The sequence below is a fragment of the Taeniopygia guttata genome, chromosome Z (assembly GCF_048771995.1).
Source record: "Taeniopygia guttata chromosome Z, bTaeGut7.mat, whole genome shotgun sequence".
Classification (NCBI taxonomy): Eukaryota; Metazoa; Chordata; class Aves; order Passeriformes; family Estrildidae; genus Taeniopygia; species Taeniopygia guttata.
Window position 1 is genome coordinate 22,170,795 of NC_133063.1, and position 15,236 is coordinate 22,186,030.

At 41.0% G+C, this 15,236-nt stretch overlaps 1 protein-coding gene and 1 long non-coding RNA gene across 4 annotated transcripts in view; one reads left to right on the forward strand and one right to left on the reverse strand.

Annotated features, from left to right (window-relative positions):
* The window catches only part of PLPPR1 (phospholipid phosphatase related 1), a 130,622-nt gene that overhangs the window by 70,544 nt on the left and 44,842 nt on the right, over positions 1-15,236 (reverse strand). The gene's annotated exons all lie outside the window — the stretch shown is intronic.
* Positions 3,219-7,171, forward strand: LOC140681795 (uncharacterized). Its single transcript, XR_012052992.1, has 2 exons — positions 3,219-3,796; positions 4,246-7,171. It is a non-coding gene; the product is annotated as an uncharacterized lncRNA (long non-coding RNA).

Consider the following 15,236-nt stretch of genomic DNA (forward strand, 5'->3'; position numbering starts at 1 on the left):
CTGGTACTGGCTCTTGAAAAGGATAATAAGGCTAACAAGGAAAAGCTCAAACGGTGTTGCAGCACATGTTCAATAAATCAAAGATGCTCGCACCCAAGTAAAGTGTATGCAACAGAGATCTTAGAACAAGGGACAGTGGAGACACTTTTACCACCACCTAGAAACCAGGAAGGGAGGGGAGTAGAGGAGGGGGTGAGGGAACGAGTGAAATCAGAACCCTCACCAACTTCAGCCTCCCCTAACCTATCCTCTGGTTCGTCTACCCTGGAAAAAACAGTAATTAAAGCAAGAGTTTCCCCACCAACTCCTAGATCAGGGGAACCCTCGAGGTTTTATCCACCATTGCCCAGTAGTGATAGTGAATGGGATGAATCTGAACCAAGTCCCAGGCCTTCCCCACAAGGTCCAATAGCATCAAGGACCAGAAGGCAAACCAGAATGAACCCACCCCCACAAACAACTAGAAAGCAAACTAAAGGAGTCATACAAGCACCCTTAAGGCAAGCTATAGCCTCTGATGGGGAGCCAAGGATAATTAAGGTCCCCTTTTTCTCAATAGATTTAGAGGCTTGGGAAAAGACTGCTAAAGGTTATCGAAATGACCCGATAGGCGTTGCCAAAAGGTTAAAGTTTATGGTTAAGCAGCATTTACCTGATTGGACAGACATGCAGTTACTACTTGATGCTTTAACAGAAACAGAGAAGCAGTTGGTTTTAAAGGTATCCAAGGACTTAGCTGAGGATGCTTGTGTATCAACACAAGAGGATATTAAAGATGTATTTCCTCTTCAGGACCCGATGTGGGATCCCAATGAACCTGATGAATTAGCACAGCTTAAGAGATATCAAGACTTTATAGTGAAAGGACTAGAACGAGCAATTCCTAAGACCATAAACTGGTCAGCTTTGTATGCTGTTAAACAAGGTCCCTCTGAAACACCCTCTGATTTTTTAGATCACCTACGAGACGCGATGCGGCGATACACCACTCTGGACCCTGGATCAGAGGAAGGAATACAACAACTAATAAATTTGTTTTTAGGACAATCCACAGGAGATATCAGGCGGAAACTTCAGAAGATCCGGGGCCCAAACAGCCGAGACTTGGAGACTCTATTAGATGAAGCATGGAGAGTCTTTAGTAACCGGGAGGAAGGATATAAACAAGGGATGAGGAAATTAGTAGCAGTAGCAAGGGGGGAAGGAAAGGAAAGATGTGAGCAGGACCCGCCAAGACAAGGACCACCCCGACTGGGAAAAGATCAATGTGCATTTTGCAAGAAATTTGGACACTGGAAGAACCAGTGCCCAGAACGAAGAAGGGGTGACGAACAAAGAAAAAGCGATCGGGGGGGAGAAAGAGTGGTTGCTCACGCGAAGGAGGACTGAGGAGGACCGGAGGGCCCTACCCTAGGGGACCCTCTGGTTATAGTTAAACTAGGGAATAAAGAAAAGGAAGTGGAATTTTTAGTAGACACAGGGGCAACATTTTCAGTGTTAAATAAGGCCCTAATACCTTTAACAAATGATTATGTTATGGTAAAAGGGGCTACTGGCCAATCTGAGAGAGCATATTTTTGCAAACCGTTAAAATATAAATTGGGAAAGCAATGGGGAATTCACCGGTTTTTATATATGCCTAATGCTCCATCTGCACTTTTGGGCAGGGATCTGCTAGAGCAGCTGGATGCAAAAATAATATTTAAAAATGGAGACATTAGCTTGGAGGTAAAGGACCAACAATACGTGGAGTTGCTGAGCCTAATGTTAATAACCAAAGAACTTAAAACTGTAAGTGAAGAAGAGAAAAACTTCAAGAAAATAATGGATCAAGTATTCCCTGGGGTATGGGCTTCTAATATACCAGGGAGAGCAAAGAATGCAGTACCTATACAAATCAAGCTTAAGGAGGGGGAACGGGCAGTAAGGGTTAAACAATACCCCCTGAAGAAAGAAGATAGAGAAGGGATTAGCCCAATTATAGAAAACTTTTTGCAAATAGGACTGTTAAAAGAGTGTCAATCTGATTTTAATACCCCCATTTTGCCAGTAAAGAAGCCTGATGGGTCATACAGGTTAGTACAAGATTTAAGGGCTGTTAACAGGGTAACTGAAGACTTGTACCCAGTAGTTGCTAACCCTTATACCTTGTTAACTCGTTTAACACCTGAACTAACATGGTTTACCGTTTTAGATTTAAAGGATGCTTTCTTTTGCCTCCCTCTCCACGAAGCCAGCCAGAAAATTTTCGCATTTGAATGGGAGAACCCCAAAACTGGACGGAGGAACCAGCTCACATGGTGTGTATTACCACAGGGATACAAGAACTCTCCTACTATATTTGGGGAACAGCTTGCCAAGGATTTAGAATCTTGGGAACCTCCACCAGGAGAAGGACAGTTGCTTCAGTATGTGGATGATCTCCTGATAGCCACCCAGACCCAGGAAACATGTGTAGATTGGACGGTAAGCCTCCTAAACTTTTTGGGCCTGCAGGGGTATCGAGTATCCCAGAAGAAAGCCCAGATGGTGAGGCAAACAGTCATTTACCTGGGTTATGAAGTGAGTGCTGGACAAAGGACCTTGGGCCAAGATCGCAAAGAAGCAATATGTCAGACCCCGAGACCTCAGACAGTGAAAGAACTGAGAACCTTTTTAGGCATGACAGGGTGGTGCAGACTATGGATTTATAACTATGGGTTACTTGTTAAACCTCTGTATGCCCTGATCACAGAAGAGAGCAGAGATCTCCAGTGGACAAAGGAAGCAACCCAAGCCTTCGACCAACTAAAGAAGGCTCTCATGTCAGCTCCAGCCTTAGGACTCCCAGACGTAAGTAAACCATTTTTCCTGTTTTCCCACGAAAAACAAGGGATCGCCTTGGGAATACTAGCACAGAACTTAGGCCCGTACCGGAGAGCAGTGGCTTATCTCTCCAAACAGCTGGATACGGCAGCTAAAGGATGGCCAGGGTGTCTCAGAGCCGTTGCAGCAGTGGCAGTGAACATCCAAGAAGCACGCAAATTCACCCTGGGCCAGAAGATGACTGTGCTAGTATCTCACACAGTGTCTGCAGTCCTTGAGGCAAAAGGGGGACATTGGCTCTCTCCACAGAGGTTTCTAAAGTACCAAGCTATACTAGTGGAACAGGATGATGTTGAAATTGTGGTAACTAACATTGTGAATCCAGCTTCCTTTCTCAGCAGGAGTATGGGAGAACCAGTGATCCACGACTGTCTGGAGACCATTGAAGCCACCTACTCCAGCCGTCCAGATCTGAAGGACATCCCACTCGAAGGTGCTGAGACTTGGTTTACTGATGGAAGCAGCTATGTCATCAGTGGAAAAAGGCATGCTGGGTATGCGGTTACCACAAGCAGAGAGGTAATAGAGTCTGGACCATTATCAGCAAACACCTCTGCACAAAAGGCTGAAATAATCGCCTTAACTCGAGCCTTAGAGTTGGCAAAAGGAAGAGAGATTAACATTTACACAGACTCAAGGTATGCATTTGGGGTAGTTCATGCACATGGAGCCATTTGGAAAGAGAGAGGACTGTTAAATTCGCAAGGGAAAAATATTAAACATTCACAAGAAATACTGAGACTACTAGATGCAGTGCAGCTACCTGAGAAGGTAGCCATCATGCACATTAAGGCACACCAAAAAGTGAGCTCTGAATTGGAAGAAGGGAATATGCTGGCGGACAGAGAGGCAAAAGACGCAGCCAAAGGTGAGGTATTTGAGGAGACAGTAGAAGCAACATTAATCCCAGATGGAAAGATTTCTATTGAAGGTAAGCCTGTGTACAATAAAAAGGATAAGAAACTTATTAAGGCAGAAAAAGCAAATTTTAATCAAGAAGGATGGGCTATAACAGAAGAAGGGAGACTTGTGGTGCCCTCCTATTTGTTGTGGACATTAGTGCAAAAAGAGCATGAAAAAACACACTGGGGAATAGATGCCCTGTATAACCATCTGAAAGGAAAAATTATAGCTAGGAAATTACAGGGCACAATAATACAAGTAACTCGTCAGTGTAGCCTTTGCCTCCGAACTAATCCTAAAAACATCCCAAGGCCTAAAGTTGGACAAATTGGGAAAGGTTGTGGACCTGGGCAACAGTGGCAAATCGATTTTACAGAATTACCTAAGAAGGGGGGATATCGTTATCTCCTAGTATTGACTGATACCTTTTCAGGTTGGCCAGAAGCCTTTTCTACTAGGACTGCTAAAGCACGAGAGTCTTTTGCAGAAAAAAGCCTAGAACCACAGTGGGAAGGACCCTACCTAGTGCTCCTCACTACCTTTACTGCAATCAAGATCAAAGAACAGAAAGCCTGGATCCATCACTCCCGAGTGAAGAAAGTTCCTGAAGGAGTCTAGAAAGTGACACCAGGTGACAACGAGCTGAAGTTGAAGCTCACCTGCAACAGCGAATAAATGGACCTATAGAAATTGGACATGATGGAGAAGGTCGTAACTATTCTCACTATTGCCACAGTTGTAACAGGAGCCAATGCAATACCACACAAGTACAATGTAACTGGAATATATCAGTGTCAAGGAAGGGCCTATGATCCCCACTCTCGTAGGGCCCTGAATGAGATTATAAAGGTTACAAATGCACGTTTATGGGAAGGGAGAAATGTTTGGGGATGTAACTATGCATTTGTGCAAGATGGGTTCCATGAGGCTTACCAACCACCCATGAAACTCATTCGGATTAGCCCTGAATGCTGTGACAAATGTTTAAGTAGATGTCCTGAATTTAGACTAAAACTAGAAGGATGTGCAATAAGAGGATATGATCTTGATTTTAATATCACTCAAGTGTGTGTTGAATATCACAAGAACAGAACTAGAACTACCCCTCCAATACAAAAGAAAGCTATTACTACCCCACAGCCACTTATCCCAGAAGTAGAAGAGCAGCCTATAGCTCCTACGATTACTAAAATTGGGCCGTATGCTATTAAGAAAACGGGAATCCAAAGACTGCTGGTAAATCCGGAATGGTCTCTGAAGCGAGTAGAAATGGGAATACAGGTAAATGCTTCAGATGTCCGGCCAGAGTGCGCCCCATTTCTCAGAAATCCTTTCATGGATTGGGCCACCTGGCTTCAAAAACAAATGCCCTCCAACTTTAAGAGTAAAAGAGATCTCACTGGGCTGCTAGGGACTGGACTAGGAGTGCTAAATACCATAGATTCAGAAGTACTGATGAATAAACTAACAACAGTAGGGAACGACTTAGTTAAATTACAGCAACCTTTGCAATCTTCCCTACTAGCACTGGGTGACAACCATTGGAAGTTATCCAAAGTATTACCAGAATGGGAGAATACTGAAGAGCGAGACCATAAATTAATAATTAATGCATTAGGCACAGCTAGCGAAAATGTTTCACTAGCTCTTGGGTGTACCCAAGCACAACTATGGATGCAGTCAGTAGCTGCTGCAGTGATCAGAGAAGGCGGAGAGGGAATATTCCCTGCTGAACTCCGTAAAATTGTTTGGGATAGTGCATCTGATATAGAAAGGGAACTACAAGCTTGGTGGACTTTAGTCAATTTCACTTATAACCCTATGACAAGTAAAGTAACAGCCTTTGTCTTAACAATACATAATGCATCAGTGAGCTTAATACATCCTATAGTGCCCCTAGGATTAAACCATGAGGGGACTGTGTTATATCCTTCTGAACATAGAACATGGGCGCGAGAAATCAGAGGAAAGTGGCAAACCATCAATCTAGAGCCCTGTTCTATGAGGAGACAACTTGGGTACATATGTGAGGGGACATTAGAAAGTAATAAAGATACATGTTTAGATACGGACCAAAGCATTTGCCACTTTGAAACGCATTCAGGTAACCGAACAACTTTGCTTGTATATGTAGGACAAGGTTGTGTCTGTCTCAGAACAGCATGCCCCACCATAATGATAGACAATCTAAGCATGAATGAGACTCAGTTCAATTTATGTGTCTGTAACTTTGTTAAAATTGAGGGATGTGACTTCTCATATCAGGCACCTGTAGTATCACACCAGTATATAAAAGCCAATTTAATCACTGTACAAGAGATAGTGCCCGTGCCCATAGGAATGAATTTGACTTTAGTTGCTCAATTGTTAGAACATCAAGAACTGAGAGAAATTTTAAAAGAGATTAGAGACGCAGGGAAAAAGACTTTAATTACTATACACCATGACACAGAAACCATCAAAGGAGTTTTTAAACGATTTGAAGAACATTTGTCTCATCATTGGTGGGATGTGCTTTTTGGATGGTCACCAACAGCAACCGGCATACTTAATACTTTAATTCATCCTATTATTGTGTTGCTTATTTTAGTTAGTATAAGCTTGATTTTGTCTGTTGTAATACTTGTTTGGAATTGGAAAATGATACGACGAATGACAGCCCTAACTTCACTATCAAAAGCATATGGCTTAGTTTTGAAAGAAACTAGACACATGTCTTGGGCAGATGAAGAAAGGTCTATATATTGAGTAAAAGAATTTACTCATTCCAAAGAAGAAGTGGGGAATGAAACGTAAACTTTAAGGCATTTAGAGATTTTGAGGAGTTAAGATTTTAGCTAGAAATAAGCCTTACTAGAGTTAATTAAAATAAGAATAATAAATGAGTAGGCCTTGATGAAGTTAGGAGTTAGTAGTTAACTAATAATTAATTGCTTGTCAGCACAATGTTTGGTTAGCTGGGTTTATAATGAAGAATATAGAAACTGATAAATAGCTTTTAGGAACATAAGACAATTGTGGGCCTCCTCTGTTCTGAAACCAATTGAAGACAAGGAATGGGAGTTCTACCAAGAGTTCATTTGTCACATTTGCATTGAAAAGGTAGAAAGGTCAGAACGAGGAAGACTTCATTTACTTCCTCATTTTGGGACCCCTCCCCATAAAAGGGACCACCGACCCATTTCAAGGGACAAACTACGCATGCTTAATAGCTTTTGGAGTGATTAGCATACGAAGCGAGGAATGGGATGTACCAAAATTATGAATATGCATTTGTATTTTGTATATTCAATACTTGTATGGATAAAAAGACTCTGTAATCACCTAAAAGGTGCGGTGTGTATTTGGGAGCTATCCCGCACGCTGCCCGGCGTCGAATAAACATACACTTTCTAACTTTAAACTGTTAGAGAGTTTTTGTCCGTCACAGTTGGATATCGATACTAGATCAATATCCATATTTCTTTAATAAATCAATATATTATACCATCTATCACAGATCTTGCTGTAAAGCGAGGTCCTCTATTTCCTGTGGGGGGAAACAGATGAAGCAATTTGCCAAACATCACAGAATGACTCAATGTACAGGCCGAAGAAAGACACTCACTCTGAGAAGAAGACATTCTTCTCAGACTCCTGTCAGGTTCTCTGTCCACTTGACAACACAATCTCTGCACTTCCAATGTGTTTGCTAATTCCTGCACAAGAGCCCCACAGTCCTCATTGCACATTTTAGGAATACAGGTTTCCCTGACTGCTCACTGCTGGAATCAGCAGAACACACACTGCAACCTTACAAAACAGGGGCTGATCAAACATGCCCTGAGATGTGGCAGCCTCATGTTCTCTCTTTGTAACTTCACCTGGCATGTCCAAAGACACCACGTTATCCCTGTGCAACCTCTGCATGAGCATGCCTGCAATTCTGAACAGGATGCAACAGGACAACAGCGGGTTAGAATGCCTTACCCAGAGCTCTCTTCCACATAAATCAAACCAATGCACAAAAAACAGATGAAGGAAGAAAAGGCAAGATTTTACTGCAAAAGGGCAGTCAGTATATTCCAAGTGCAGACTTCTTCACTGTTTTCAAAGTAATTGAAACCACAGTATCGGCATGAATCACTTCAAAAGTCAAACCATGTTACAAAAACACAAATGTACAAATGGCTTTGTGGTATAACATCTGCTTGTCTGCCTTGCCCCCAAACACAATGCAGACCACTTGCCTGAAAACAGTAAAACTAAGAAAATAACATAATGGTTGCAACATTTACAAGGTACTAGACAACTGGCACTCAGTTTGCTACCTCAGTGGCCCACAATACACTAATTTTAATGTAAAAATTAGACAGTTATCCTTTGGATCATGTTGCCCTTGAGGAAGTGTGCCCTACACACAATGGGGCTTGGGAAAGAGGGAAGACGCTTATATCATCAAAGAGCCCTTTACCCATTCACTGTGGACTGAGGCAGAGAGCCACCAACACCAGCCACTAGAACAGTAACATGGTGTGGTTCTGGAGAAACTGTTCGTCCAAACCTGAGTGTTTGAGTCACACTTGGTCTTTAGCTGTTAAATGTGAAGTTGTCTAGTGGCAATAAACAAATAAACAAATGTTGTGTGCTAAGCTTCAGGCCTTGGCTGGTGCCTGTCTCCAAGAGCACTCCTGTGTGAGCAGCACAATGTCCCACTTTGCCAGAACACTGAAAAGAGGAGCTGAACTGGTAAAGCAGAAGCTCAGTTTACTGAATTTAGATCTTGCTCCAGAATGCAATTTATTATAAACTCTCCTGGTTTCTGCCAGGAGAACAGTACCATTCAATAGCTACAACATTCAAGTAAATTGCCCGGTCAGTGAAAGTGCTCCTGACAGGTCCACAGATTCTTGGACAATAATTTAATTACATATCACTAACAGCAGTAAGGAAGGGAATAAAAAAAATATGCAAAATAAACACACGTATCTTCACCATTGCATTAAAAAAAAAATATTTTGCAGCATTTAAGGCAGAAAAACACTTTCTCTGATGGGAATTCTGACACTTTTCTGCTAGCAGAAGTCACATCACATTCAATACTCAACACAGAAAACCATTTTATGGCAAACAGTGATACTTAAGTAATATAGTTCACAGCATATCTGAAATTATATCTCTAAGTACAAAACCCACCTGATTATGATGAAAGCTACATTAATATCTTGATTCCTAAATTAATTATCTTAAAAATGTGTTGCTGAATCCCTGGTGTCAAAGCACAGTTTGATACTTGGAAGAAAGTGATGCCTCAGATTTCAAGAATCATGTTAGGTTTGATTTTCCTTGCTACCAGCTTCATGTAGAAATACCCCATGACTGAGTAACATATCATATCCCATGATAAGCAACAGTACAAAATCTATGGCTAGGCAGACTGATAAGAGTTCTGCACCACTTATATCTTCAATAGAGTTCAAGTGTTATGTCTGCCCAGCAGAGGCCTCGTAGCAACTTCTTACTGTGGGGAGGAAAGTGAAATTTCAATGCCACAGCTTCTGTCAACAGAATTTTCATTTACACCACTTGGCCAGAATTTTATAGATGTCAAAGAGAACCCAAACATATCTGTGTGAATAGCAAGTATGTGCATGCTAACAGCCAGAAAGCAAAAAAAAAATGGCCACAAGCCCAATTCTGAACCCTCTCAAACCCAAGAACTTCTCCTTGTCCAGCAGGTTTGGAAGTGTCTTCATGGTTGGTCTGCTCCATTTCATGAGACACTGAATTGCTTCTGAAAAGTTTCACTGTATTTTGTGTATTTTCACTGTACTTTGTGTTGGTTTAAATGAACCCACCTAAATTTGGTGTCACATCAGCAAAACCATATGAATAAAAGGTTTTACCTGATAATGCTCCTCTCTTTCTTGCAAAAGAATTAGTGGTACATAATAAATGAAGAAGGAATCTGACAAATTGCATTAGGAAATTCTTAAAAAAAAAAAAAAAAAGAAGTCTCCACCAAAAAACAACAAACCCACCAAATTTATCCATGCAATTACAAGACTGTCCTGCTTCTAACTCTCCTTTAAGTCAAAAAAGCTAACTGTTCCAGCTTTCATTTCAGCCTTTCAAACTTTAAAGTGAATCTAAATTAAACACTTGTGGAAAAAGAAAGACTATTTCTGGTCACCACCATACCACCTGAAGGCACGTCACCTTGATTTAGATGAAATTATTTGCCTTGTGATATTTTCTGAACAAAGAGAAAAGGCATGTTTCATGTTGTTTCTTTTACTTCTGATTGGTTAAAACTACATCTATCTTTAAGGGTATTTATAATGAAATAAATACAATGGCAGGGGTGGTCAGCATTAAAATGGCATTAAAATGGCAGGTGTGGTCAGCATTAATGTAACTCTTCCTATACATAAAGGATTCTGAAATACAGAGATCAGCTATATTATCAGTTTGATGAAAACGTAGCAGGCTATTGTTCCAAAAGTAACATAGTTGAGATCCAGAACTGCAACTGACTGACTTAATTAATCATGGACTTGAGATATAGGTACTCTGTTTATGCTAAATCACCATCTGTAAACTGGAGAACACGAGAGTTCTACATTCAGTTTCATTTGCATAACTCACAAAAAAACAATCAACACCATTTCTGATTTGTACCTGACAGTCTTGCAATGTTCTGGCTGGAAACCAGTGATCCCCAAGGTATTTGGGATACTATCATACTATCAAAGGCTTGTGACCAAATTTTACCCTCTGAAACCAATTCCTTGGCAAGTCCCTATGCAACAGGCACTGAGGAAATTGAACAATTTCAACAGGAGAAAACCAGCAGCCTTCACCTTAGGCTCTTAACTGGTGAAAAAGCAGTGAGACATTGAAGGGAAAGAAGAAAGCAAAAGAAATCTTCAATACAGAGAGTAACAATGGAATGGTGCAGGTGAGAGAAAAACTGGATAAACTACAGGAAAACTGCTATGGGATGGAGGGCAGGAGAGGAAAACAGACCACAGCTTTTCCCTGTGATATAAAACCGCAAGGCTGAAAATTTTGTCTACCAATATAATAGACTCTGGAACACAGTCTACCCTTACCCTCCCAAAAACATCAGGGTTTTGCAGAAGATAATTTATTATTTTTTTTTAATTATTAAAATACAAAAAAATTTCAAAGACACTTTCTTAATTCAGAAAATTTGTACTTTACTCCAGAAAACGGTTTCTTTTTTCTTTACAAAACCTCCTTAGCTCACCATCCTATTGAAATCTACTGAGCTAGTAAAAAATCAGTTGGCTACTTATGTGTCAGCAAGAAAGAGAAATATTTTTATTTATAATGGAGCTTCACAGCTCTGCACAGAACTAATTTCAGGAATCCCAACCCAATATTAAAAATGTATTTCAAAAATATATGCTGCATGGTGCCCTTGTATGCCACATCCGCAGAGCCTAAGACCAAGCACACATTTATGTGCAAGGATGATGCTTCTGCAAAGTGCCAGCTATTCTCAGGCATAGATGGACATCTCTGAGTAAATTTCCAAACCTCTCTCCTCCCACTGCCCTTCTGTGACAGCTTAGGAAGCCAACACTTTGGAGGGTGTTCACACAGGTCACAGTATGAAGATCAACAGGCAGAAATATTCAGATGAGCATGGGAAGGAACAGTGTACTGCAATGCTAGACAGGGTAAGGAGATGAAAATCAGGTGATTAACATGGTTCTATTTATTTCTGATTTTTTTTTTCCCCAGGGGAAGAATTCTGCAGTGGAAAGTTCCTCTCAAAATCATGGTGAGCTGGTTTAAAAACTAGTCATGTAATAGGCACAAGCCAGTGGACTCCAGATACAAAGAAAAAACCCATTCATTTTGTCCCCTCAGGGCTCAGCAAACTGTGTGAGTATTGATTGCAAGCTGTAATATTATGAAAGTAAACAAACAACTGCCTCTCCACAGTATAGCCTTTGGCGATGAGGTCCAGGGGCAGGGCCTCTTGCTCCTCTTATATTCTGGAATTCATATTGGCAGTGGAGCAGTCAGGGACATGCAAGGACTGCACAGGCTCACACTCCTGCAAACCTGGCAGCAAGCTCAATCTCATGTGGATCTTTTGTTGGTTCACTTGGTTTATAAACCTCGACCTTCATCCCTTGCCAAGACAGACAAAGGATTTCTAGCATACCTGCTCTTTTCCCTCATACAAAACATCTTGGTAGAAGAAGCTCTCCTTAATAGCAATGACAAAAAATTTTTTTGCTTTCTTCTTTTCTTTATCTGTGTCCATTATGCAGACAAGGCAAGTATAACCCCTCCATCAAGTATAATCCCCCACTAAGGGAAGTATAACCCCCATCAAGTATGATCCCCATATCCCCAGTTTGCCCACTTCTAAAGACATTACTGCAGTACAGCTCATGCAGTTTATGTGGGTCTCAGAAACACTCCCTAGATGGAAAGTCAAGAATTTAAGAACCTATTGTTAGACAACAACATTTTGTAAAAAAGGAACTTCTTATTAGTCCAAATCTATTTATTACTATAAAAAAAATACAGCCAACTATAACAAAAATATTTCTGGATTTACAGACCTTGTAATACCTCTCCCTCCTCTGTACTGTTATGCTGCCCACAGACCCCTCTGTGAATCCTACTTAGTCTGGAATAGGAGAGAGAGTTATGGCAAAATGTTCCAAGCCACAATTTTTCTCCAAGAGAAAGGCACCAGGGCAGATGTTGAGAGTTTATTCCTCTTTACTCTACTCAACACCCCTTGGTGGGTGGGGTGGCTGCTTGTATCTTGATTGGCTCTGGTACCACCTTGTGTTCATAGATTTCAGGCCTCTGCTGTTGTCCCATGTCTGCTCTTCTCCATGCTGCCATTCAGACACTTCATTTTTAAAATAATAGAGACTTGTTAGTTCTACCCATTAGGCAAAGAAACTGATGAGGATTATTATAAAAATAGGCACTGAATTTTACAACTGTATAAAAACAAGCTAAAGCTAAACTGGTTAGGTAATGTCACTCTTTCAGACAGCTGCTATAAGAGTTAAAGGGCAGGACAAAGCTTCAGGCAAGCCCTGACAATGAAGATCTGACAAACCCTTGTCCTCACAGAATCATTTCAGAACCTGTGTTGCTACTGAAAAAGGCAATAGCATTTGTCTGGCTACAAGGCCACAAAAGAGATTTTGATAGACATGGATGCCCTAGATTTTGATGGACTGAAAAACATGGGTTTTGACCTATGAATCCAGCAAGGCTGTTGCAAACACTTCTATGGATTTAAGCTCCTGATTAGGGCCAAGCCTTAGCCATCTTGGAGGTCTGTGCTCTTCCCTGTGTAATTTTGTCTTCTGACACCTATAGAGGCCTCAGAGAAGCTCAAACACACATTGCTTGAGCTATTAGGCATTTGATTTTTAAGGCCAATACAGTCTACACAAACTGAGCTGTTCCAATTAAAGCAACTCAGCCCACAAAGACAAATTCTGAATTTCCTGTAGCTGAGACCTTAATGCTACTTCTAAGAGTGTGATGTTACTGAAATCACATTCTGTAAGAGTTTTTATGAGACATGCATCTATTTCAGACCAACTGTATACAGAAGATTAGCTTGTAGTATTTTGTGGACACTTACACACCAGCATGAGTGTGTGCTCATACAAATTCATATAAACACAAATGCTACTGGAGCCTGCAAACTGCGTGAGGGAATATGGCTGAAACTAAAGGGAACAATTTTACACGCAATCTGACTTGGTCAGAATATGTTGAAACAGTCCTTTGAACACTAAAATCTGGCAGAAGCATATCACTATACCATCATGTTCTGTGCTGTTTGCTGCTATCCTTCTAAGTAGACCATCAGAGCATCATTTCTCGTTTAATACTCCTGTACTGCCGATGCACAGCTCTCACCTCTAAAATACCATTATCATAATTTTCAAAAATTATCTAATTAGCTCTTTAAAAGTGGAAAAATTATTTCCAGCAAGTTGGAGTAAGATTGCATACCACACATACATACAGCATTTTTGCATAGAGGAAACTGTTTTTTTTACAAAAAAACTGTTATTTTCTGCCCATTCAAGGGCCACCAATTTATACAATGTTTTTTTAAAATACCCCAAAGACAATGTTAGACAAAGATGCAGTCACCCCATTCACAACATTGAAGGACTTATGCACTCTGTTAAAACTCAGTTTATCATGGAAAGCAGTTCTAGATTTGGCTGATCCATGTACAGTTGCTTCTTCTAGTTCACAAAACATCATGTTTTATAAATGCACAAGAGTTATTTCTCTAGGTATGTATACACACATGTTCATTTATACGCCATTTTAAAAAACTACATATTGAAACACTGTATTCCCTAATCTACTAAGCACAATCCATATTAATAATATGAAATGTACATATTCTCACAAAGAAAATAGTTTTCTGATTTGGAGATTAATTCAGTTTCAAATTTGATCTTCTTTCTCTGCTTCCTGTCACCTCCTGTCATTTTTCTCCTGTCACCTCAACGATGAGAACTGACTTAATAAAATATCTGACATAATAAAAACATTGCACCACTCTGATCGCAAATGTGACAGCACAAACAAAACAGGAACAGGGAAGAAAAAAGCCAAGAAATGCCACATCATCAATATCCATGGCACTGGAATGGATTATATTACTGCATCAAATACAGAACCATGCTCTTCCATCTTGTATGTGCACCCCTTCTTTGCTCGGCTATAAACAAGTCCTTAGGCCCCCCCTTCTCTTTCACTACCTGCTTCCTTAGGGCAGCTGTCTTAAGAGCAGGTGCCACTCTCTGCACCTGCTCTCCAGTGCAGTGGAGTGCTCTCCAGTGGTTTTTAGACATAACATTACGCAGCTGCTCCTGGGCCTTTTAATTCCTGCCAGAATCACAGGCTTTCCCCAGTCTCTTCATTTTAATTTTGTGTGAGCCCCAGGAAGACAAGAGATGGGCTGTCGGCTGGGACTGAGAGACTGGGGGCACTGGGTTTTCTTTATTTTCTTGTGCAGATCTCCCCCGCAAATGCCCCAGCATGATATTTACTGAAGTACTGCCCTGCTGCTTCCACTCCCTCCACAGCCTTCATGCTAAGCAAAGGTACCAGCCACAACCTCCTTCTCCTCGTGTGCATGTTGCAAAGGCAGCAGTTTGTACTGCCTCTTTGTCTCTTCCTAGCCCTAGGATTTCTGTTTAGCTTATAATCATCTGTTTTCCTCCCAAAGACTCCTATTTCTCTTACCAGGGTTCTGCCTCAGGCCATGTAGCTCACATATTTCTAAGTCCTAAAATTAGATGCAAGACCGTTCACCACAGCTGTTTTACGTACAGCATGCAGATCTGTGGTTTACCACAGTAATCTCCAAACTTTTGCAATTGCAAACAGTACCAGGGGGAAAAAATCTGAGATATCCATCCCACCTTCCCAAGCTACCACCA